Source organism: Schistocerca nitens, chromosome 2 (genome assembly GCF_023898315.1).
Source record: "Schistocerca nitens isolate TAMUIC-IGC-003100 chromosome 2, iqSchNite1.1, whole genome shotgun sequence".
Taxonomy (NCBI): domain Eukaryota; kingdom Metazoa; phylum Arthropoda; class Insecta; order Orthoptera; family Acrididae; genus Schistocerca; species Schistocerca nitens.
In genome coordinates, this window is record NC_064615.1 from 368,863,217 (window position 1) to 368,890,027 (window position 26,811).

Genomic DNA, 26,811 nt, shown 5'->3' on the forward strand with positions numbered 1-26,811 from the left:
CACTCTCTCCATAAAAAAGCCAACCGTACAGTCATGAACAACCACAGAGAAACCTCCTCACTTTTAGTTGCTTATAAGGTACTCCTGAAGTCCTTCTGAGGAGGGTCTGATCAGCTCATTGGAGAATATAAAGCTGTTTTCCGTACAGGTGGGACACATGTCGTACAGATATTCAACCTCAAAAGCATCCTTGGAACTAGAGCAATATGAAACCAGAACACTTTAGTAATTTTTGTCGACTTTAAAAAAACCTACTATTCGATCGAGAAATAAATTTAATTTAGGGTTTTAGAGGAATTAAGAATTGATGAAAAATATGGGAAATTGTAAAACAAATCCTCATCTCGAAAGATAAGTTTTCTGGAGAAATATCTGAGCCCTATGAAAGCAAGACAGGGGTCAGGCAAGGAAACGGATTATTCCTTCTCTTCAGTATCGATCTGGAAAAAATAATGCAAACCTGGGAAAGAGCTCTGCAGTTGGAAGGAATAAGTAGAATACTCTTGGGGAAGAAAGGAAACGACTTGAAAATCACGTGTTTAGCTTTTGCCTACGGCCTTGCCCTTTTAGTCAGAAAACGGAAGGAAGCGCAAGGAATACTGATCATCGCTGGAAAAACGGGTCGCAAAGTGTCATACGAAAAGACGGAATATGTGGAAGACAAATATGAAGAGGAGAGGTACATGTAGGGAAAATATGGGAAGATTAAAAGGACAGATAAATTCAAATGCTTGAGAGAACAGCTGACATCGAATGGACTGGATAAAGAAGCAGCCAAAAGAAGAGCCAGAAAATTAGATTTGCTTTACAAAATAACGCAGAAAACATACGACAAACGACCAATATTCTACAAGGCCAAAATCAGCAGTATAATTCAATTATAAAACCAGAAGCACTCTGCGTTTCGGAGTGTGTGTTTTTTTTTAAAAAAAGGCATTGTTGGAAGGACTTGAAAATAAGGAAAGGAAGATTCATTGAACGAGAATGGACGGAAACCAACTCAGCAAAAATATCTTCATTACATCACATAATCAAAGTCTACCTAAAAGTGGGTAGAAGATGTCAAAAGAGATGCACAAGAAACTGCACGGTAGAGATGATCCAGAACAGAGAAGAATTCAGAAACAAAGTCAAAGGCGTAAAATCATTTGAAAAGAAACCATTAAAAGGGAGAGAAAGAAAAGAAGTGAAAGAGTGAACAGTTTCTGGCAAGTGAGGAAAAGAAATTCTAAGAAGTCTTAAGTTTCACGCGGTCCATACTTAGCCAAACTAGGAAGAAAGAGGAAAATGAAGTTAATCTTGAATCACAAAAGTGGGAAGAAAGATGATGACTCTACATTTGGAAAGCATGCATTTTTTTTTTGACAATAGTCCAGAGAAATGAATTCTCAAAATATTTTCTTTCTTTGCTCACATCTTCCAAGTGAGTGTCCTTTGTGCTGGGAAATAATACAAAAAGATCAGCTGACGTTATTACAGCCGGAGCACCAACTCAGTTGGTGAACAGTTTTGGGAGGAGGAGGGAGAACGAGATGACGTGGTTAATTTAAGCAATCTACCTAACAACCTGCAAGGAGATCGTTAGAAAGCTATCCGAAACGAGAACATCAGAAAACACTGGAATGAGATTTTCACTCTGCAGCGGAGTGTGCGCTGATATGAAACTTCCTGGCAGGTTAAAACTGTGTGCCGGACCGAGAGTCGAACTCGAGACATTTGCCTTTCGCGGGCGAGTGCTCTACCAACTGAGCTACCCAAGCACGAATGAAGTTTGGAAGTTAGGAGACGAGGTACTGGCAGAAGTAAAGCTGTGAGGACGGGGCGTGAGTCGTGCTTGGGTAGCTCAGTTGGTAGAGCACTTGCCCGCGAAAGGCAAAGGCCCCGAGTTCGAGTCTCGGTCCGGCACACAGTTTTAATCTGCCAGGAAGTTTCACCAGAAAACACTGCTCAAGCGAAGGACAGCTACTAGGAAAGACTATTGGTTAGTGAGACGTTGTGTCAGAAGGTTATCAGAAAGAACCAGATTCTTTTATCATAACAAATTATGTTCATCCCTTGCTGTGGTTCCCGAATGGAGTGCTATAGAGAGATATAGATACTCAATGGCTCCGTAATCCGTGGTGGTTCAGACTACATGGACTCGGAACACGCGCCACTATGCATCAGACTGTAGCGCAGTGTGCAGTCTAACTGAGGAGCAGACAATTTATACCCCACTGGGTCCGAATGCAGTGGTTCCCACTCTGCCACTTACCAAAGCTTCAGTTCCGTTTATAACACTTTGTTAGTTCTGTGGTACTCATATGAGATGGTTTCCTTCGTGAATGCACCGCATCTGTACCGTCACAAGCTAGACATAACGCCTGTGTTTATGCTACCCGTGACGCAAGGCATGTCACTGGGACGCCACGGTCACATACCGTGCTGTGACACTGCTGGAAACATTTGTCTGAATAATTATCATAGACAGACATCAACGAATCTGTAAATTATTTTGATCTTTCCCTAGGAAATTACACTTCGTATGAAATGATTTGTGTATCTACGGAGAAGTAGTTATGTTTGTAGCCCGCTCGACTCAAATGTAGTTCAGAAATAAACTGCTCGAATCAAGTTTTGCATCAGTTGCACATCTGCGAACTTGTGAGTGCTCAGATCGTTTGGTAAAATGGACTAAGAGATAAACCTCGTGTGACTAAAAAATTACTGTATTGTGCAATAAAAAAATATAATGAAAGTAAAGGCAATCTGATGAATGCGCACATCTTCGCACAACTGTGAAATCGATATCTGGTGCCTGGTAACATTAAATGCCGTGTTCTTCGGGTCCAGGTAATCTAACACACTTGAATCCTCTCTGTCAAGTTGTCCGCGAGGCAGTCGAGACGCTGCCGCACAATTCTGTCCCGCACTGAGACGGCGGCTCCCCTGAGTCATCCAGAGTCATTTGGATAGCTGATTGGTTTCAAAATCCGACTGGGCAGTTGATTGTTTTTCCGTTCAGTCGACAGGAACAACCGAATGAAACCATTGTCTGCCGCCATGTCAGCTATATGAATGTTCCCACATCACCCTCTGGGTTTGAGTGGTATCAGTTAATGTGAGACAACCGACTGACGTATATTTCTGACGGTTAAGGCAGTTGTATGGATGTTTCCGCTAAGTATATACGAGTTAAAGTGATTTCATTAACATAATTTCTCAGCCTTTTTGGTTGTTCATTAACCGTGACTGGGGTTGCAAACTTTTTTAGAGACAAATAACACATCTGATTTCAATGAATAAACAGTATATTTCTGAAACTGAAGTACTCATAAAATTTATTTTTTTATTTACCTAAATACTAATTTTTCGTACCTCTAGCATTAAGTGTGGTTTTTCGATTGTTTTTAAAAGTTTAATAGCTGCTACTATATTATAAATTTATGTTGGTACTATATTATAAATTTGTAGCAGGTGAATAAGACAGCTAACCCGTTGCAATAAATGGTGGTATTCAATTAACCTTAACCATAGTGTAAACGGTTTTCAACCCATCTTCTTCAGAATGACAAAAAACAAATTTTACATTAGCAAACACTCAGTTGGTAAAGCCATCTAATGTCTCCACATGAAATGTGTCCGCAACGATCTGTACACCCGTTTGTAAAAGTTAAGGACCATAACATCGAGGGCCTGTCACACCATTAAAATCAGTCTCATAAAATTCCAGACATACAGGCATGTAGCTCTTAATATGGTCTGGCACTTTATGTGGGCTTTAGAGGCATTAACTTTTACAAAGGGATGTACAGATCGTTGCCGACACATTTCATGTGTAGATGTTAAATCGCTTTACCAACTGACTGCTTGCTAATGTGAAGTTTGTTTCTTGTCCTTATCCTTCTGAATAATATGTGTTTAAATCCCTTGAACCCATTGTCAAGGTTAATTGCGTACTACCATCTATCCCAGTTGGTTGGCTGTCTAATTCGCCTGCTATTTAGTAACCGTTGCCTAAGTTCAGTCATGTTCAAAATATTATAAATTTATCTTTAAATAAATGAACAAATATTTTTTTATTTAAATTTATTGAAGCTCTCTCTCTCCTCCTGCCCCGCCGCCTCCGATTTATTTTATATTCATCACCGATTATTCTATTTCGCTAAACGCTGAAGTGATGCGAACAGAAGGCATATAAGATACAATTTGTTTAACTGTTTGGCAACTTAATCACTTGCTTTGTAGCCGTATACTGTCGGAATTTCTTTAAGCGAGAAATAATTTTCATCATTCATTAACCTTCTTAAAATCTGATTAATTAATATATTTTCGTAATATGAATCATCCTTGCAGACATTGTATATCGCACTGAACTTATCTTGAGTATAACTTTTTATCCAGTCGTATGATTTCTTCCATTCCGAGGCCACCGAGCATTTCAGTATTCTGATCAAGACCCGAAGCTGATTATGTAATAAGAAAACTGCTATTCAGCTTATTGGCACTCAGCAAACTGGCAAATACCAAAACGGCAATAACAGTGACGATAGATGATAATAGAATTCCTTCAACAATAACGATTTAAGAATAGTAAAGCGATATGAAATGGAACGAGCACTTAAGGACGGTAGCAGGGGAGGCGAGCGGTCGATTTCGGTTTATTGGGAGAATTTTAGGAAAGTGTGGTTCACCTGTAAAGGAGAGCGGGTATAGAACTCTAGTGCGACCCATTCTTGAGTACTGGTCGCTCGAGTGTTTGGGATGCCGACCAGGTCAGGTTAAAGGAAGACATCGAAGCAGTTCACAGGCGGGCTGCTAGATTTGTTACCGATAGGTTCGATCAACACGCGAGTGCTACAAAAACGCTTTTTGAACTCAAGTGGGGCTTCCTGAAGGGAAGACGACGTTCTTTCGCGAAACACTATTGAGAAAATTTAAGGAACCAGCATTTGAAGCTTACTGCAGAATGATTCTAGTGCTGCTAACGTACATTTAGCGTAAGGACTACGAAGATAAGAAAATAAGCACTAACACGGGGGCATGTAGACAGTCGTTTTCCTCTCGCTCTGTTCGCGCGTGGAACGGGAAAGGAAATGACTAGTATAGGTAAAAGGTATCATCCGCCACACACCATACGATGGTTTGCGGAGAGTGTACAGGGTGACAATTATTGAACTATATGAAATAAAATCGTCACAACTTCTGAACGGTTTGCGTTAGGACGTTCCGACTGCTCGGTTGGCCGCGGGGCACGAAAGGAATGTAGTATGCGCATGCGCACGCGCATTGTTGTTGTCGGCTATTTGCACATGAAAATGTCACGGTACAGCTTTCCTGAGCGTATAGCGCTCGTGAAGGCCTACTATGCGAGCAATAACAACCCAACTGCGTCTCAAAAGAAGCTGTAGACAACCGGTCCAAGTGTGCTAACAATCAAGAAGTTGATTCGAAAGTTTGAGAGAACGGGTAGTGCTCGTGATGACAGTGATGGCAATGTCAGTCGTCCAAAAAGAGTGAAAACGCCTGAAAACATCGACAAGATACGCGCCGTGTCTCAAACCAGCTCCAGAAAATCGATTAGACGAGCTTCACAACAGGTGAGAACCAACCAGGAGACAATGCGACAAATTGTCGTTGAAGACCTGCATCTCTTTCCACACACAATTCAAACCCATCAGCCATTATACCCCAGGGCCTTGGAACAGCGGCTGTGTTTCGCCAACACTATTGTCCACAGAATTGACGAAGAGGACTTTGATGTAAATATGGTTTGGTTCAGCGACGAAGCCCAATTTCATTTGGATGGGTTCATCAATAAGCAAAATTGGCGCATTTGCGGGACTGAGAATCCTCATTTCGCGGTCGAGCAGTCTCTTCACCCTCAACAGGTGACTGCGTATTGTGCAATCCCCAGACAGGGAATAATCGGTGCAATATTCTTCGATGGCATGGTGACTAACGAACGGTATGTGCAGGTTTTGGAAGGTGATTTCATCCCCATTATCCAAAGTGACCCTGATTTCGACAAGATGTGGTTCATGCAAGAGGGAGCTTGACCCCGTCGAAGCAGGAGAGTATTTGATGGCATGGAGGAGCACTTTGGGGATCGCAATCTGGCTATGGGGCACCCAGAGACCACTGGCATGGACCTCGATTGGCCACCATATTCTTCAGATCTGAACACATGCGACTCCTTTTTGTGGGGCTATATTAAAGACAAGGTGTGCAGCAATAACCACAACACCATTGCTGAGCTGACAACAGCCATTTAGGAGGTCACTGAGGTTCCGACACTTCAGCGCGTCATGCAGAATTTCGCTATTCATCTGCGCCACATCATCGCCAATGACGGCAGGCATGTCGAACATGTCATAACCTAAATCCGAAAATCTGTAGTGACGTTTATATTTTGAATAAAATAACTGATTATGTTTTTTCATGTAGTTCAATAATTGTCAGCCTGTACGTAGACGTAGATGTAGAAACCCGTCGAATGTTTCCGCTCAGAACTGAATGCGCTGTACAGCGTCGACTGTTTGTTTTCATTCCGTTGGTCTGTCATACTGGTTTCACTCGAAAGAATAATCGATTCGTAAAACTACAAACGACTGAATCGACTTTTTTCATTACTTCCAGGGACCGATTTCACTCAAAAGAATGAATGAATAATTCAACCAACACGTAAAACTGCAACGGAATGAGTCGACTGTTTTCCAACAACTGACAGAATCGATTGTTTTCATTCTGTTGTTCCCATCGCTAGTGTGAGGGCTCGTGAGACGACGCCCTGCAGGTTTCATCTGTCCATAGCATGCTTATGTCAATAGATAACGCAGGCCTGTTCCCTGGAGGGAAGTGTTCATACGGTGGGTGCGGTGTGCTCGTGCATTGTCGTCTTGAAAGAAGAACCCATCGTAAAACGGTAATTGTAGGGCTGGAAAATAGGTTAGAGGATCCTGTCCAATACTGCACAATCATCATATTACCCTCTAAAGCGATAGGAGGCGTCGACGTCCGAAGACGATGCCCGGTCCAAAACTGACTGAACCACCTCCCTGCCAAACCCATGGGTCTATTTATCTGAGATGTGTATTGATACCCGAACCCCCCCCCCCTCTCCCCTACCGTTCTACGACGATCATCAGGCGTTAGATAAATCCTGCATTCAGCGGTGCAGAAAACTCAACGCAGTGGTCCAGGTTTCATTCCGGATGTTCCCTTGCATGCCATCCTCACGCACCACGGTCCTGGAGAGTTTGTACCTTTGTTTTTATTAGACGTCTAGCGCCCATCGCGTGGAGATGATTGCGTAATGTCGCCGATGGATACAGCGGTTTAATGTTCAAACGAAATCGCTTTGGTGTACCCCAGTTCGGTAGGCAACTTCCAGTACCGACAACCTTCTTGCCGTAAAGTGACAGTGTGCGCACGGTCTGGATTCGTAATGACTCTTTAAAGCATGCTGGCATACTGAACAGCCTACACAAGCCCCACTGTCCCATCACTCACGATTAGAGCCAGTTGCTCGTCATCCTTGCCATCTGCCTGTGGCAAAAATCCAGAGGACAACGCCTATGCTTAGGGTTTAGAGCGCAGACAACACAAGTCTAGAATGCAAACCTGTTCTGGGAGGCCTCTCTCAGTGATCGTTCGTACGACGGTGAAACAGTAACCAGGACATAAGGAAACCACTTACTTCTTCTACTTTTTATGAAGGGAAATTGATTGGAGAATCCTAATTCCGAAGATAATTAATGGAGTTGGAAGAGAAACTTCATCTACATCTACATCTACATCTATACTCCGCGAGCCACCTTACGGTGTGTGGCGGAGGGTACTTATTGTACCAATATCTGATCCCCCCTTCCCTGTTCCATTCACGAATTGTGCGTGGGAAGAACGACTGCTTGTAAGTCTCCGTATTTGCTCTAATTTCTCGGACCTTTTCGTTGTGATCATTACGCGAGATATATGTGGGCGGTAGTAATATGTTGCCCATCTCTTCCCGGAATGTGCTCTCTCGTAATTTCGATAATAAACCTCTCCGTATTGCGTAACGCCTTTCTTGAAGTGTCCGCCACTGGAGCTTGTTCAGCATCTCCGTAACGCTCTCGCGCTGACTAAATGTCCCCATGACGAATCGCGCTGCTTTTCGCTGGATCATGTCTATCTCTTCTATTAATCCAACCTGGTAAGGGTCCCATACTGATGAGCAATACTCAAGAATCGGACGAACAAGCGTTTTGTAAGCTACTTCTTTCGTCGATGAGTCACATTTTCTTAGAATTCTTCCTATGAATCTCAACCTGGCGCCTGCTTTTCCCACTATTTGTTTTATGTGATCATTCCACTTCAGATCGCTCCGGATAGTAACTCCTAAGTATTTTACGGTCGTTACCGCTTCCAATGATTTACCACCTATGGCATAATCGTACTGGAATGGATTTCTGCCCCTATGTATGCGCATTATATTACATTTATCTACGTTTAGGGAAAGCTGCCAGCTGTCGCACCATTCATTAATCCTCTGCAGGTCTTCCTGGAGTACGTACGAGTCTTCTGATGTTGCTACTTTCTTGTAGACAACCGTGTCATCTGCAAATAGCCTCACGGAGCTACCGATGTTGTCAACTAAGTCATTTATGTATATTGTAAACAATAAAGGTCCTATCACGCTTAATGATATCCAACGAAATGTAGTGGGTTATCAAATGTGCGCAGGAAAAAGAAGACGTAACTGAATTAAAATCGGATCACGTGCTTTACTATAGAAAAACAGAGCAGAGAAGATATTTAGGTGCTGGCTCTATTGTAAACAACAAGAATAAAAATAATTTTTCGAATAGAGTAGAAGTCTCAGACGTAATGGAAAAACTTCTTTTACAAATCAACGAGAAATGTTCCATGAATATCGCTCAAATATATTCACTAACGTGCTCACATTCTGATGAGAAGGTGTAAGACTATTGCGAAGAGTTACAGAGGCTGACTAATGACTCAAATCCCACTACAAGTCGACAATGAGAGATTTTAGAACGAAAGTGCAGAAAAGTAAAGAACAATTCCTCATTGGCATCGTTTCAGTACGATAGCAGAAATAACAGCAGTTACACATTAGTAGAATTCTTTAAATTAGCAGTATTTGACGAATTTATCAACATGTTTGTTCTTAACATATTCTTCTATGGAGCAAATGGAACTAAAGACGGAACTGACTAGATATCATCAAAAAATAAAGAAATCCGCACAGGATATGAGGGTTCTAAACAAATATACAATTTCAAGTGTTCAAATGTTCGCGAGATGTAGAGTATGTACAAAGCTAGAAATTAACATACTCGTCAGACAGGGAACCGGAGATATTGACTATGAGAATTTGTCTTAGAACTGGGAGGAGTACCAGGTTAAATAAACAACAGGGTCAGCATGTTTGAAAGATGTTGATCACATAGACAGAGACGGGAAGGGCAATTAGTTATTAACTTGTACTTATTTAAACAGCAAGAGATGTTGCAGATACAAAGAAAAGTTCAATTCGAATGAAGTAAGCCGGCCGGAGTGGCCGTGCGGTTCTAGGCGCTACAGTCTGGAACCGGGCGACCGGTACGGTCGCAGGTTCGAATCCTGCCTCGGTCATGGATGTGTGTGATGTCCTTAGGTTAGTTAGGTTTAATTAATTCTAAGTTCTAGACGACTGATGACCTCAGAAGTTAAGTCGCATAGTTCTCAGAGCCATTTGAACCATTTTTTTGAATGAAGTAAGGCAGCTATTAAAAAGAAGACGATAGTTTCAAGTAAACAGAAATAGGAACGTGATAGAGTATGCTGAATCAAACAAACATTTTCGGAAATGTCTCTGAAAGTATTGAAAAAGACATAATGCAATTTTGGCAAGATAATCAATTTTAAAACAATAAAAGTGTGAGGAAAACAAAACTAAAACTTACGTTCGTGGCCATCACATTTCACAAAGGAAACAAAAACAAAAAACAAAAAAAACTTATCTTGCGTGGACATCACATTTCATTAGTGTGAAGATATTAAAGGGAGTAAATAAAAAAAATACGATATCAGAAGACAACAACAGAAAAAATTGTAGAAGCATTCCAAGATTGTTTAAGAGGGTTCAAGAGCAGAATAAAAACACGCTATGAAGCCATGAAAATTTATAAAAGCAATACGTTGTCATGGAGTTGCCCAATATGTCATAGGCTGACTATTTAAACATGGCTCAGCAACTTACATTTATGTACACTGGTGTGCACGACTTAAGGACGAAAGTAACTTCACATGATGAGTCACTGCAAAGTAACACAGCTTGATGAAAGAAAGTACTGCTACAGCACGGTACAGAAGACAACTGAAAGAAATACACAATGACACGAACAGAAATGACACTTTTATTCAAAGACAATAACTACACTGAAGTGTATTGTTCCCTCTGGACATTACAAACAGCAAGACATTGTTCTTAATAAGATGTTTGAGCAACAGATAGTTTAGCAAGATAACGCCAGAATGCCTATAAATTCACTGGTAAACAGAATGCAATATTTTATTACCTTATTAACTCTCAGTGACCTAACAATTATAAACTATTTGATATACAGGAGGAAAACGGAGTGTTATTTTTGTGTGATGATTTTCGCTTTCTTTAGATAATGTTATCAGCCAACTGACATTTTTCCCTTGTTCTGTGTTAGAGCTGTCACGTTCTGATGAATCCCCCCAATTCTTTACATTTTTTTTCTCAATTACAAACACGGTAAAATGGCTTTTATTTCTCAAGTTAGTTTTTCTTTTGCCTCGAGGATTGGTTGTGTGAAGTAGTTACAGAATTTCAGTAGATCGTAGATCGGTACGCGAACATCATCATTCGTGCCAACTATATCTGTGTGATAATCAATTTCGTTCCTGACTATTTTATGTTTGAAGAGTTCATTGCCTCCGTAATTGTCCCTTACAAAGTTTGCAACGTCGACCACACGATTGCAACATTCTTCATATTAAGCAGACCGCAGCAGAAAGCGCTGCGTATTCGACGTAGAAGAACGGCACAATAATTTCAGTCTTAATTAACCAGCGGCACTCCATACTCGCCTAATGACCATCATTCTCATACTCAGTCATGGTATGCGAATTTGCATTCTTCCAATCTCTACTTTTCTCCTTCTTCGACTGGCAGGACAAGCAATTCCGGCGATAAGTGCAAGGGATCAAGTTTGTTTCCAGAGAAGATTCACAGCGCACCGTCGATTCTTGGCAGCTGTGCAGATATGTTCAGTGTAGCACAGATCTAAAGATACATAGCAGTCAGAAATCAAACGAAATGTAATTACTCTTGTGTCAAGCCACCTGAGAATATGGGTCCCTTACATCAAAACAGAAAATATCCCTGATGAATAAATATAACTGCTTTCTACGGTTACAACGTCACTCCGATTTCTTCTGGCAGACCAAACAAAGTACACAACGGTTGCCATTATTGCTATGTTTTTCATTGATCCTGTTATCAGAACTCTTCAGTCTGTTTCGAAGTCGATGAATTGTACCTCGAAATCATTGAATTTAGTGCTTTTTTCTTCGGGTACTGTGAATTTATTTTTATCCACAATGACAGATAGATAAATTGGAACAAAAAAAATTTGCTATTTCGACCTCATATGAAGACGGGACTGTTTCAATCAGTTGAAAAAAAAAATGTCGAAAAAGAAAATCTATAAAATGTTTGGTATTTTAAATCTACGTTGTCGACGATGATTAAAATAGAGATTTAATCACTGCAGTGTTTGAGCGTCGATAGGTAGAGTCGATCTAGCTAGAAAAGCATGAAAACGGGTATTACAAGTATGTTGCTGGTTTGATTCAAGAAGGACAAGTTTGTGAATGCTCGCAAATCAGAATTTTTCATCGCCGGAAGAAGATGAAGAAGTTGCAAAACAAATGGCTGTTGCGTTTTCTGCAAAACCAGCACCATTGGGACGTTTCAAGAAAAGGGACGACATGTCGTACAGACGCGAATATGTCTAAGAGAATTACGGCATTGGTAGGTTACTGTTGGGATGGTTCTGGAGAACAACCCTCATTTGTCGTTGGGAAAATTTTAAACTGCGATATTTTAAAAACGTGAAAAAGGCATCAATCGAAATTATGACAAAAAAACAAAAAGCTTTGATATATTCACTGTTTGAGGAGACACAAACATACAAAGCTTTACCTCCTACATCGTTTAGCAAGAGAAAAAGTATCCCTCCAGTTTCCTGTTAAACATTTGTCACTGTATAGCTCAGTTTTACAGCTATTAGGATATTAAAAATGCATTATTGGAAGAAGGGTCAGGGAAGGAAAATCCAGGTATGTGTGTGTGTGTGTGTGTGTGTGTGTGTGCGTGTGTGGGCGCGCGCGCGCGTGTATGTGTGTATAGTGTGTATGTGTGCGTGAATGTGTGTATGGTACGTGTGAAGATCCGCCCCATTTCAAAGTTCGATTCTTTTTTGTAAGTGGGACTGACGGGTTCGCAATTGGGTACGCTTGGAAATGTTCACAACCCTTCAAGGCATTTGGGGAGTTCCTCATCACCCTGAGGAGCTGCAGTTGCACTGAGTCTCCGCGACGAAACCTTGCCTGCTCTTTGTTGAGAACCGCTTGAGCCTCGGTGTGCCCAGAAGCTAGCGCAGGTAACTCCTATCGGAGATTTTGAGACATATTGGGGGCAGGCTTATGAACCTGTACTCGCTCATCAATCGAATATCTTTGAAGATCTATGGGATGGCCATTGTCTGGGCGTGTTCCCACGCCACTCGATAGTGATCATACTATACCATCGAGTTGAAAATGTTCACAATATATGCAACAGCAATCTGAGGGAGGCGCTTAAATAGCAGGTTCGAGATGCCGTCTGATCCAGACGCCTTTTTGTGTAGAAGTGATGCAGTTCAGCTGTGATTTCCCTATTACGACGGACTACATCTCGTCGTCTTCCGCGTGGTCAGCGAGGAATCGCGGCTATCTGTCAGTTGGTATGGTTCAATTATGCCAAATAAAGACATCATTGGAGATCTTGTCTATAACGTGAAACGAATTGCTTATGATGGACACCAGCCGTGGTAGTGCGTCAAGCCTCTACACGATCTTCTACAGGTGTAAAAAAGGCAGCGAACGTCTCAGCTAGGATATTCACCTTTTATCTGGATTACAGATGTTTTACAGCCCATTCTGAAGCCGTGGCATGTGCTTCTTGCGCCACAAGAAAATAGCCGCAATTTCATTGGCCCAGTCCAGGTTTCGATACCTCTCCACTGATGCCTTGATACAACGATGGAGTCAGCTAAGCAGCCACTTTATCCTGGGCCACCTGGTGAGATGCCAATAACAGAATACGCGATTAGGTGGTTGCTTCCAGGACGTGCGTCGCACGTTGACGCGATTTGACGCGAAGAGTGCACACTGGACAAAACGTGCATTAGTCACACTGACGCCTCCTCGTCACCTTTATGTGTAGATCCGGGCCCGCCATTCTGAAATCGGCTATAGTTCATAGCTTTAGCAGTTGCTGAAGTGACTAGCGATCATCCTTTCAATGAAACAGATTTCCTCCTGGGTGCAAGTGGCACGTTTCCATCGTCGTTGGCAGCGCTAGCGAGTGATGTACGTATTTTAGGGGTGGGTTGGGTTGTTTGGCGGAGGAGACCAAACAGCGAGGTCATCGGCCTCGTCGGATTAGGGAAGGACGGATAGGGAAGTCGGCCGTGCCATTTCAAAGGAACCATCTTGGCATTTGCCTGGAGCGATTTAGGGAAATCACGAAAAATTTAAATCAGGATGACCGGACGCGGGATTTAACCGTGGCCTCCCGAATGCGAGTCCAGTGTGTTAACAACTGCGCCCCCTCGCTCGGTGTACGTATGTTTCTCGTGGCGTGGATGCAGAGTACAAGATCTTTGTAACTGGTGTACTTCTTCTGGCAGCCAATGAGGTGAAGGCATCGCTGTTGGTGACCGCTTTCTTCAGTTTCGAGGACCGGGCGGTGTCTTGCATTGAGTCTCTCCCGTGATGCTCCTTTGAGAATATTGGATCCTTCGCAGCCCTCATTCTGAAAGATGGAGTTACTGGTACTAATTTTACAACTGCAGCCGAACACACGTGATGATGGAGAGGTTTTCACTATGACGATAATGTGTTTGTGGCTCTACACTGACGGTAAAAACTCGGAACACCAAGAAGGAGTCGCGCGACATAAACGAAAGTTGGTAGGAGTGTTTCTACATCTTGAAGGTGATTTCTATTAAAATTTCGAGCCAGTTGCATGAGAGTGGCGCTTAACAGGTTTGCTTTAAATACACGCTGTAACGATCGTGAGAGTTAGTTACCTTTAAGATTGGACATGGAGAGTTGATGTTAGTCAATAATGCCTCTAAGGTAACAAAACCGCCATTATTAACACCTCACTGAGTTTGAATAAGGTAATAGGACTACGAGAAACTGAATATTCCTTCTGCGACACTGCACAAAGACTTGTCAGGAATGTAGCCACTGTACATGATTGCTGGCAGCGGCGGTCACGAGAATGTACGATCAGAAGAAGACGGGGCTCCGGAAGGCCACATGGCACTACCGAGAGGGAAGAGAATAGTGTTTAGTGCAAGGCTCTGGCGCATAATACTGCATCTGTCGCAGCAATTTCAGCAGCAGTTGGCACCACCCGCACCGTAGACAACCACCTTAAGGTTGGTGGGGAGGTTTGTGCGCCTCAATGATCCACTGAGCAACGCTGCCGGGAGCAACGCTCCTGGCAAGGTCACCATGCCACACTGCTCACTGGTAACATTTCAGACAAAGTGTATCCCCCTTAGGGGGGTCCCTTCTTGGGAGCATGTGGATGGCAACCACACGGACCCTTAGCTAAGTCTGATGACATTAGTTCCACTTACTTGTGTCAGGCTTCTTCTGTTTTTTTTTTTTCTTTTCTGTCAACCTCACTTGACCAGCTCTTGTATTTTTTTTTTACCCCTACGGTATTAGGTTTCGAGGCCTGAGAGTGCGTTTCGTTTTACTTTTCCTTTTTTATTTTTAATGGTCAAAGGTTGGCAAAGGATCTAAGAGTCTGTTGGGGCTGCCAATATTTGTCCAGAATTAAAATTCTGAGAAAAGTCCACTGAAATTTGATGAATGAATAAGACCTTGAAGGATTCAAGGCAGCTCTGCCAACATACCCTACTTCCACGACCAAGAACAGATGAGTCGCGTGATCTCTGCTCAACGGATGGCCTACAGTGGCTGTACGTTACGCAGTCAACGGGAGAGGATGAAAGGCGTATTTTCCGGCGCCTTAAAGAACATATTGGCTAAGGGAGAGAGCCCCGAAAGAAAATCTTGGTCCTCCTAGAAAGTGGTTGAGTAAATGGCTGGTAACCAACTCTCGGAAAACGCTTACTACTCCTAGTACCCCAAGGAACCTCGGAAACAGAATGGTCTCAAAGGTAAATGACAAAGCTATTGAAAAGGACAAACGAAAATGGATCACCGGGTATATCAAAACAGCAGCTTGTAATGTCAGAAGAATTTCCCAATAGGAGATAGAACTATCAAATATACTAAACGACATGAATTTTGATACTGCAGCAATCGCAGAAACGAAAATGAGAGATAATAAATATGTGGGTGATAACATTATGTTCTATAGTGAAGTCGAAAAAATGAAAGAGCAAGCAAAGGTGCGCCATTTCTCCTGCATAAGACATCGGAAAAAGAGATCAAAGATTGCATGTACATAAGTGAAAATGAGAAGAGGCAACACCACCATTATTGCCGGCCGCTGGTGGCCGAGCGGTTCTGGCGCTACAGTCTGGAACCGCGCGACCGCTACGGTCGCAGGTTCGAATCCTGCCTCTGGCATGGATGAGTGTGTTGTCCTTAGGTTAGTTAGGTTTAAGTAGTTCTGAGTTCTGGGGGACTTATGACCTCAGCAGTTGAGTCCCATAGTGCTCAGAGCCATTTGAACCACCATCATTAAGAGTACATGCACCTGAAGATGAAAAAAGGATGAATCTAGAACCTTACGAAGAGCTACAGAAGACTCTGAATAAATTCGGTGCTATTGATCATATTATTAAGATGGGTGATTTCAGTGCCAGAATAGGAAATATCCCAGTATATTATAGGGGCTTTCGGAGAACCAGTATGTACTGGAAATGGAAAAATATTAAGAGATGTTGCCACGTACAATATGCAAATATTAACATGTGATCTTGCAATGTTAATCAATTACATATGTTGCCCAGACAAATGAATTGCGGAAATTTCATTACTCTACACTAATTAGTTTTTGTTCATATGACTTTTTTCCATCAGTGTTTAAAAGCACTCCGTCTTCAGGCCACAAGTGGCCCACCGGGACCATCCGACCGCCGTATCATCCTCAGAGGAGGATGCGGATAGGAGGGGCGTGTGGTCAGCACACCGCTCTCCCGGCCGTTGTGATGGTTTTCTTTGACCGGAGCCGCTACTATTCGGTCGAGTACCTCCTCAATTGGCATCACGAGGCTGAGTGCACCCCGAAAAATGGCAACAGCGCATGGCGGCTGGATGGTCACCCATCCAAGTGCCGACCACGCCCGACAGCGCTTAACTTCGGTGATCCCACGGGAACCGGTGTATCTACTGCGGCACGGCCGTTGCCCGTCAGTTTTTAAGCAGTTGGAATTAGTATGATGAAGGCTTCTCGTAACTGGGTGTTAGGGATCTCGGTGGGGAGAAGATTGATAGAAATTTTATATAAAGATGATGTGAGGTGTGTATGAGGGAAGGATGACACAGATGATGGAATCTGAGTAGGATGTTACACAAAAGAATGAAGTTCCCAGAAGATATGATCGGATGTCAGTGTAACTTCGTATACGTACACACTGTCGGTGGGTATGTACAGTCCTCTGTACAGGTAGGCTGGTCAACAGAGTGCATTAGCGTTGTTTGTGTTTACTGTTGTTACCAGGCTTGGCAGAATATACTGGGTGTCTCTCCTAACAGTCGTCAGGCGCATTTTCTCTGGTGTTTCTACAGGTATTTGAAGTTTTGTTTTTACAGTGTGTTGGTGGAGTCAGCCCAAGCAAGTACAACTCGTCATGTCTCTTACACGTCGCGCAGTGTCGACGGAAATGGTGTTTGTTTCTCGCCACGAACAAGATAAAGCGAAGTGCTCATTCTATAGAGTGGTCGCAAATTAGTCTAGTGCAACATTCGTTTCAACGATATGCATTAGCAAGGACAGTAAAACACGAAGAGTTACCAGTACCCCAACAACGACAGCACTGCTCCAGCCCACTCTGACCGCTACCGCCATGCAGCATCGCTGCTGCTTAGTCGCCGCGAGAGTACGGTACAGGATATAATTCGTGTATTGCCGGCCGAAGTGGCCGCGCGGTTCTGGCGCTGCAGTCTGGAACCGCGAGACCGCTACGGTCGCAGGGTCGAATCCTGCCTCGGGCATGGATGTGTGTGATGTCCTTAGGTTAGTTAGGTTTAACTAGTTCTAAGTTCTAGGGGACTAATGACCTCAGCAGTTGAGTCCCATAGTGCTCAGAGCCATTTGAACCATTTTTTTTCTTCCTGTATTACTGTCCTTGTTCGTAGATATCGATGAAACGAATATCGCACTAGACTAATTTACGATCACTCTATCGAATGAGCTCGTATAATTTCGTTGTAAAAATCATTTTGTTTGTAAAGGGAAACAAACCGTCGCTTTCCTGCGACACCGGGCGTCTCATGAAATATGTCGTGCGCAGTATTTGTTGGGCCGCCTGCAGCTACACATTGCAAAAACGAAACTCCAAATATCTGCGGAAACACTAGAGCAAACTTATCTAACAACTCTTAGGATATACACGCTGTATAAGGGGCCTGAACAGCGTTGAGTTGTTGAGTGATCAGCGTATAGCACACGGAGAATGCGCGTACTCGTGTGAGTCAACGCTGATAGCACCTGACAGAGTTTGAAAGGGGACTCATTGTGTGTCTCCATTTGGTCGGCTCATCGAATCGTGCAATATCCAGATTTGTTGGTCATTCAGACGTGACAGCGGCCTGGTAACCTGAGAGCAGACACATTCGTCGTCAAGTTTCCGCGGGACCACGTCTGACCACAACAAGGGAGTTTCGCTCTTTTGTGCGTCAAGTACGTCGTAGCCCCTTCACACCTGCGCTTGCCATCCGAGAAGAAATAATGGACACACTGCAACGTTCTGTGTCATCCCACACCATTGGTCAGAGACCAGCAGCAGCCGGACTAGGGAATTATCATCCCATGCGTAGGTTGCCCAGCACAACACAAACGGCTGGGTTTGGAGTGGTACCTGACCGGGAAACACGGACTGCCGTTGAATGCTATACTTATATGGATATGGTGTCTGTTCTTTCGGATATGTCGGAAAGAATAGACACCATTGATGACCTGCAACTATCTAGAACGAAATTAGAATTATATTAATACCTTGAGCTGCTGACGGGTGATGATATACATCAACGGGGACAGGTGAAAATGTGTGCCCCGGCCGGGACTCGAACCCGGGATCTCGTGCTTACATGGCAGACGCTCTATCCATCTGAGCCACCGAGGGCACAGAGGATAGTGCGACAGCAGGGACTATCTCGCGCAGGCCTCCCGCGAGACCCACATTCTCACCTTGTATGTCCACACACTACATTCGTAGTGTCCCACCCCAACACACTCTTTACTCGTGGAATACATTCTTACCAAGTCCCGTAAGAGTTCGGGGAATATGTGTGCATCCGCACAGAAGAAGAAGGTCATGTCCGAAAGAACAGACACCATATCCATATAAGTATATAGCTCTGGCAATACTGGCCATGACCTTCTTCTTCTGTGCAGATGCACACATATTCGCCGAACTCTTACGGGACTTGGTTAGAATGTCTTCCACGAGTAATAAGTGTATTGGGGTGGGACACTATGAATGTAGTGTGTGGACATACAAGGTGAGAATGTGGGTCTCGCGGGAGGCGTGCGCGAGATAGTCCCTGCTTTCGCACTATCCTATGTGCCCTCGGTGGCTCAGATGGATAGAGCGTCTGCCATGTAAGTAGGAGATCCCGGGTTCGGGCGCACATTTTCACCTGTTCCCGTTGATATATATCAACGCCCGTCAGCAGCTGAAGGTATTAATATAATTCTAATTTCGCCCTTGAATGGGGTCGCACTGTGTTCGACGATGAGTCATGGTTGTAGATGATTCTCGTCGGCGAGTATGGTGACGACGTGAATAGGAGGTCTTCGAGTGTTTTAGAGACGTGAGAAGCCATTTGGTATGAATTCAGGGCCATGGCTGGTAGGTACTAACGGAATTGTGACGGCACGACAGTACGTTACGGACATCCTGCGTCCTCGTGTGGTACCTTGTCCGCCTGGGTAGCTGCGCGGTCAGCGCTGCGGATTGCTAACCGAAGGGGCCCAGGCTCGATTTCCGGCGGTGTCCGAGATTTTCTCCTCTCGGGAACTGGGTGTTGTTTTGTCCTCACCTTCGTGTCGTCATAATTCACATTTACGCAATTGAGAGGGCTGCATAGGCACGTACCGAAAGCCAATAAATTAAAAAGAAAGTGTTACCTCTCATGTGACAGCATCGTGGCTCTACAGTATGTTTGAAAGGAACGATGCTCGTCCACACATGGCACGTATTTTAATGGACTGTCTGCGTGATGCTGAGGTACTCCCGTGGCCAGCGAGATCCCCTGAGCTGTCACCGATAAGACATTGAAGCAAGCCAAGCGCTGTATCACGTGTGAGATACAGAGGAGGGCAAGTTCACTGTTAGTAGCGCCACGTCACCTTAACGCATCTGCGCGTAAGTATTGCACAATTAAGTATGAAATTTAAAATCAAAATTTACGTTTTAAACTTTGTTAAAATATAGTTTAGTGTTATAATGTTCCAAATACCAAGGCTTTATGTTCTAGACTTAATACTTTACGTAAAAATGCCGTTTTATGAGAAAAATAAGTGGCGATAAACAATGAAGCCAGAATTTGGTCAGAAGGTGCAGTTAGAGCTCATAAATAAGTGGTGCAGGTTTCCAAAACCATGTAACAAGAATTAACATCGGAATCCACGTTTTTAGGAAAAATCAGAGGCGCTATATAATGGACTTAGAAACATGAAAATTTGCTTTTTGCTTCATTTCACCCCAAAAATAATAACTGAAAGACCACGTTAAGCTACCTCTTATAGTTTTTGAGTAATTAAGTAAAAACCAATTTTGTAACTAAAATGTACCCAATTGTTGTAGATGAAGTACCTGTGATTTTAATGATAGAGAATATTGGTAAAAGTGGATGATAAAACATACCAAGTGATAGGGCTATACTAAATTTGAGAGTTGTAGTATTAATAACTGCTGACATAAGTTCTAGTAAAGATAGGGTCAGAGGTAACCATCTACCGTTAGTTCCACTATAAAAAATCTAGAAGGCAAAGTTTTCATTCTAGCGAGCTGAAACTTTTTCGGTGATTTCAAACAACTTAACTGAATACAAATAAAAATTAAGAAGTTCCTGAAGTAATTTGTAAATATGTTATTAAAGATTATGTGGCCGAGATAGCGGTCGTTCGGAGGCTGCTGCAGTATGCAGATAGCCGTAGACAACAGATGTTCCATCGGCCGTCCGCTCCGGCACCTATATGAATACAGCCCAAGAGGCAGTAGGGAGGTTCACTTCGCATTCAGCTACTGTAATATCCACGTGTGTTAAACGTCGGATCGCTCTCTGCCTCGGATATCAGAGCCGAACTGTGTCAAAGCGCGTATTTTGCGGTAAAAACGGATAGTGAACTCGCGAGGACTGTACAGCGTCCTGGATCGCTTAGAATTCACCAGAGTAGCTGTTAGTGTGCCGTCCATGTGAATTGCCAGTTCCACGTGGCAAGTGGTGACTTTTTTTCCACTTTTATGGCGAGCATTAATTTCGAACATTTATTGCACACTTTCATTGAGTAATTTTAGTCAGGGCGAAAGACAATCTGGTAGGAACGTACCGTAGAGGTCACCTCTGAACTGCTAAATGTTCTATTAGAATAGAAACACTTGCTTTCAATTGAAAATAGTGAATTTCCAAGGGTTGTATGTGACAAACGTTACGTAATATAATTTTGATTGGAACTTTCTACTACTACTTAAAATCATAATCCTAATCCCGCAAATAAATAGGTGGATAGAAACTTTTCTTTCAGTGGGCTGGACCAGATGTGGCCGTGCAGACTGGAAACTAAGGTCAGTATGTTTCCCTTCGCTTTCTGGTTGACCACAATATCAGTTGTCAGGCTCCCGCGAGAAAAACGGCGAACAAACAAAAGATTAACTTTTACCCGCCGCCCCACAACATGTATGGGTTCAGCCCGGACATCAGCTTCGTGCCAGCTCCAGTATCCACTGTATCAAAGACCAGTTACGTCAGTTGTGAGCCAGATTGCCTCAGAGAGGATATAACGACTTTTTACCACCCTTCACAATCGAATCGGTTCATGCATCCAGGCCAAAAGGGGGTGCAACGTCATACTCACAAGTGGGCTCATATCGTCGAGTTCTTCGCAAATTTTAGTCAATTTTGTAATCATTGCAGCAACACCACATACTTGTTGTTGTTGTTGTGGTCGTCAGTCCTGAGACTGGTTTGATGCAGCTCTCCATGCTACTCTATCCTGTGCAAGCTCCTTCATCTCCCAGTACCTACTGCAACCTACATCCTTCTGAATCTGCTTATTGTATCCATCTCTTGGTCTCCCTCTACGATTTTTACCCTCCACGCTACCCTCCAATGCTAATTTTGTAATCACTTGATGCCTCAGAACATGTCCTACCAACCGGTCCCTTCTTCTAGTCACGTTGTGCCACAAACTTCTCTTCTCCCCAATTCCATTCAATACCTCCTCATTAGTTATGTCATCTACCCATCTAATCTTCAGCATTCTTCTGTAGCACCACATTTCGAAAGCTTCTATTGTCTTCTTGTCCAAACTATTTATCGTCCATGTTTCACTTCCATACATGGCTACACTCCATACAAATACTTTCAGAAAAGACTTCCTGACACTTAAATCTATATTCGATGTTAACAGATTTCTCTTCTTCAGAAACGCTTTCCTTGCCATTGCCAGTCTACATTTTATATCCTCTCTACTTCGACGATCATGTTATTTTGCTCCCCAAATAGCAAAACTCCTTTACTACTTTAAGTGTCTCATTTCCTAATCTAATTCCCTCAGCATCACCCGACTTAATTCGACTACATTCCATTATCCTCGTTTTGCTTTTGTTGATGTTCATCTTATATCCTCCTTTCAAGACACTGTCCATTCCGTTCAACTGCTCTCCCAAGTCTTTTGCTGTCTCTGACAGAATTACAATGCCATCGGCGAACCTCAAAGTTTTTATTTCTCCTCCATGGATTTCAATTCCCACTCCAAGTTTTTCTTTTGTTTTCTTTACTGCTTGCTCAATATACAGATTGAATGACATCGGGGAGATGCTACAACCCTGTCTCACTCCCTTTCCAACCACTGCTTCCCTTTGATACCCCTCGACTCTTATAACTGCCATCTGGCTTCTACTTAATAAAGATGAAAGAGATATGATTCGAATTAACCCCATTTCAGAAAATGAGTGGTTGAATTATTTCCAAAATCTATGGACAGATGATAAGAAAATGTGCAAACTGCAGTTATTGAGGAGCATGTTGACTTTATATCAGTGGAAAAACTGAAGGTTGTGTCAAAAACGCCTAAAAATAGAAAATCCCCAGGGGAAGGCAACCTCAATGTGGAATTATTTAAATATGCTTCGGAATCATTCGTCATAAAGCTAATGAATTTTGTAAATACTTGTTGGAGATACAGAAATGTACCAGAGGATTGGCAAACATCAGTTGTTATCCTATTATTTAAAAGAGAGGATAGCAGAAAATGTGACAGTTATCGAGGTATTAGTCTTCTAAACTCTGAATACAAGGTATATGTGAAACCAATAACAAACAGACTAAAGGTACTTTCGGAAGCGTTTCTTACTGAAGAACAGAATGGGTTTCGGATGGGAAGATCTTACTTAGACATTGATTTTCCAGTCTGCCAAATTACTGAAAAACACACAAAATACAATCATCTCACATACATGGCCTTTACAGATTTTGATAAAGTTAATAGAGTTAAATATGGGAAATTTCAGAATAGAATGGTATGGTCAAAATGTAGTTACTGTAATTCAAAGAATGTGCATAGACAACAAAATCAAAGTACAAAAAGGAAGTCCGTTTGCGAGAAACGTCTGTCAAGGAATGAGACAAGGGTGTCCTTTATCACCCACATTATTTAATACGTAGGTAGATAGTGTCATAAAGCCATGTCAAAATAAAGTAATGCACCATTATAAGCTTAATAATAAAGTTATAAATACGCTCCTGTCTGCACATGATCAAATAACTTTAGCAGACTCAGAAGATAAATTACAGAGAGCAATCTGGTTCTTGCATTAGGTAGCTATTGATTCTAATATAATAATATCTGAAGATGAAACTGAAATAATGTCATTCCATGGTAAGGATCATTTAAGAGCAATAATTGATGATAAACCGCTAGAACAAAAAAATAGTTTTTATATACCTGGGGTGCGAGGCCTCATATACCACACACAATGATCAAGAATACAGACTGCAGAAATTCCAACAGTTGGTAAATTCTATAAATCGCACCCTTCTCAAAAAACGTCAGAAAAGGAACAGTACTAAAATTTTATAATGTGATGACGCTGCCAAATGCGTCAAAGACTTTGGATCTAGCAGCCAGACAATTTATTTATTTATTTATTTATTTACGCGTCAAGTTCCGTAGGATCAAACTGAGGAGCAACTCTCCAAGGTCATGGAGTGTCAGTACTTGAAATTACAACATAAAAGTAATAACAGATAAAACAAAGTGTTCATGGACCCGAAAAAGTCAATCCATAAATTTAAGTAAACGCAATCATCAATACAAAGGAATCAGCTTAATTTTTCAAGGAACCCCTCGACAGAATAGAAGGAGTGACCCATGAGGAAACTCTTCAGTTTCGATTTGAAAGCGAGTGGATTACTGCTAAGATTTTTGAATTCTAGTGGTAGCTTATTGAAAATGGATGAAGCAGTGTACTGCACACCTTTCTGCACAAGACTTAAGGAAGTCCGATCCAAATGCAGGTTTGATTTCGGCCGAGTATTAACTGAGTGAAAGCTGCTTATTCTTGGGAATAAGCTAATATTGTTAACAAGAAATGACAGTAAAATATATATATATATTGAGAGGCCAATGTCAAAATACCCACACTCGTGAACAGGGGTCGACAAGAGGTTCGTGAGCTTACACCATTTATTGTCCGAACCACCCGTTTCTGAACCAAAAATATCCTTTTAGAATGGGAAAAGCTTCCCCAAAATATAATACCGTACGACATAAGCGAATGAAAATAAACGAAGTTTAGTAATTTTCGTGTCGAACGACCACTCACTTCAGATACCGTTCGAATAGTAAAAATGGCAGCGTTAAGTCTTTGAACAAGATCCTGAACGTGGGCTTTCCACGACAGTTTACTATCTATCTGGACACCTAGAAATTTGAACTGTTCAGTTTCACTAATCATATGCCCATTCTGTGAAATTAAAACGTCAGGTTTTGTTGAATTGTGTGTTAGAAATTGTAAAAGCTGAATCTTACTGTGATTTAGGGTAGTTCATTTTATACAAGCGATGAACTTATGTCATGAACTGTACTATTTGAAACCGAGCCAGTGTTGCACACATCCTTTATTACCAAGCTAAATTCATCAGCAAACATAAATATTTTAGAGTTACCCGTAATACTATAGGGCACATCATTTCCATAAATAAGGAACAGGAGTGGCCCCAACACGGATCCCAGGGCTCCCTCCCCCCCCCCCCCCTCCCCACTTGACCGTGCGCCACTCAGACCCCACATCACAGCCATTCTCAACACTGTGAATAATGACCTTTTGCTGTCTGTTGCTAAAGTAAGAGGTGAACCAGTTGTGAGCTACTCCCCGTATTCTGTAATGGTCCAACGTCGGGAGCAATATTTTGTGATGAACACAATCAAACCCCTTAGTTAAATAAAAAAATATGCCTAGCGTTCGAAACCTTTTGTTTAACCCATCCAGTACCTCACAGATAAAAGAGAATATAGCATTATCAGTGGTTAAACGACTTCTGAAGCCGAACTGTACAGCAAATTATGTGATATATAATGATCAATTATCCTTACATACACAGCCTTTCCAGTAACTTTAGGAAACACTGATGGTATAGAAATAGGTCTAAAATTGTCTGATTTATCCCTTTCTCCCTTTTTATAAAGCGGTTTTACTACTGAGTACTTCAGGAAACTGACCATTCCTAAAGGAAAAATTACAGATATGGCTAAGTACAGGGCTAACATATGCAGCACAGTACTTTAGTATTCTGCTAGGCACTCCATCATATCCGTGAGAGTCCTTACTCTTCAGTGATTTAATTATTGACTCAATCTTCCCCTTGTCTGTATCACAGAGGAGTATTTCAGACATAAATCTCAGAAAGGCATTTGCCAAGGTAGTTATATGATTCCCTGTAGAAACTAATTTTTTTTTTAAATTCACCAGCAATTCTCAGATAAATACTGTACATACATCTGAGTTATGAGTATTGCTACGAACTGACTTTATATCGTCGACCTTGCGCTGCTGACCAGACACTTCCTTCACAACTGAGCACATGGTTTTAATTTTATCCCGTGAGTTAGCTATTCTATTTGCATCCGTATAGTCTTTGCTTTCCTAATAACACATTTAAACACCCTACAGTACTACTTGTAAAGGGCTATTGTAGCTTTATTGTGAATACTTCTAACATTTTGATATAATTCCTGCTTTATTCTACATGATATTCTTATCCCACTAGTCAGCCACCCGGGCTGCATTTTACTGCTTGTACCCTGTTTAGAACGTTCTAATGGAAAGCAACTCTCAAAGAGCATGAGAAATGTGTTACGGAAAGCATTATATTCGTCATCTATGTTATCGGCACTATAAACATCTTGCCATTTTGTCCCTCGACGAGGTTCAAAAAACTCTCTATTGCTGTTGGATTAACTTTCCTACATAGTCTGTAATTATATGTGATGTTTGAGTACAAAAGCCTTTTAGTGGTAAAATTTTTGAATCATGGTCTGAAAGGCCATTCACCCTTTTACTAACAGAATGTGCATCTGGTAATGAAGAATTAATAAAAATATTGAAACTTCATGGCAGATTAAAACTGTGTGCCGGACCGAGACTCGAACTCGGGACCTTTGCCTGCAGGGTTCGCAGGAGAGCTTCTGTGAAGTTTGGAAGGTAGGAGACGAGGTACTGGTGGAATTATAGCTGTGAGGACGGGGCGTGAGTCGTGCTTGGGTAGCTCAGTTGGTAGAGCACTTGCCCGCGAAAGGCAAAGGTCCCAAGTTCGAGTCTCGGTCCGGCACACAGTTTTAATCTGCCAGGAAGTTTCATATCAGCGCACACTCCGCTGTAGAGTGAAAAATCTCATTCTAATAAAAATATTATCTATGGCTCTGCTTATGTTCCCCTGACCGTAGTTGGAAAGAAACACAGTCTGCATCAGGACTGATGCAGCAGAGATGAGACTCCTGGTTATAAATTCATAGATAGGATAAAAAATAGTAAAATAAGGAGTGAACGGGCTGTCAAAAGCATACTTCAGAAAATGGAGGAGTACAGAAAGAAGTGACATGAACACATTCAA

The 26,811-nt window shown here is 42.3% G+C and overlaps 1 protein-coding gene across 1 annotated transcript in view; it reads right to left on the minus strand.

Annotated features, from left to right (window-relative positions):
• The window catches only part of LOC126236191 (zinc finger CCHC domain-containing protein 24-like), a 209,726-nt gene that overhangs the window by 65,737 nt on the left and 117,178 nt on the right, over nt 1-26,811 (minus strand). The window lies entirely within an intron of this gene.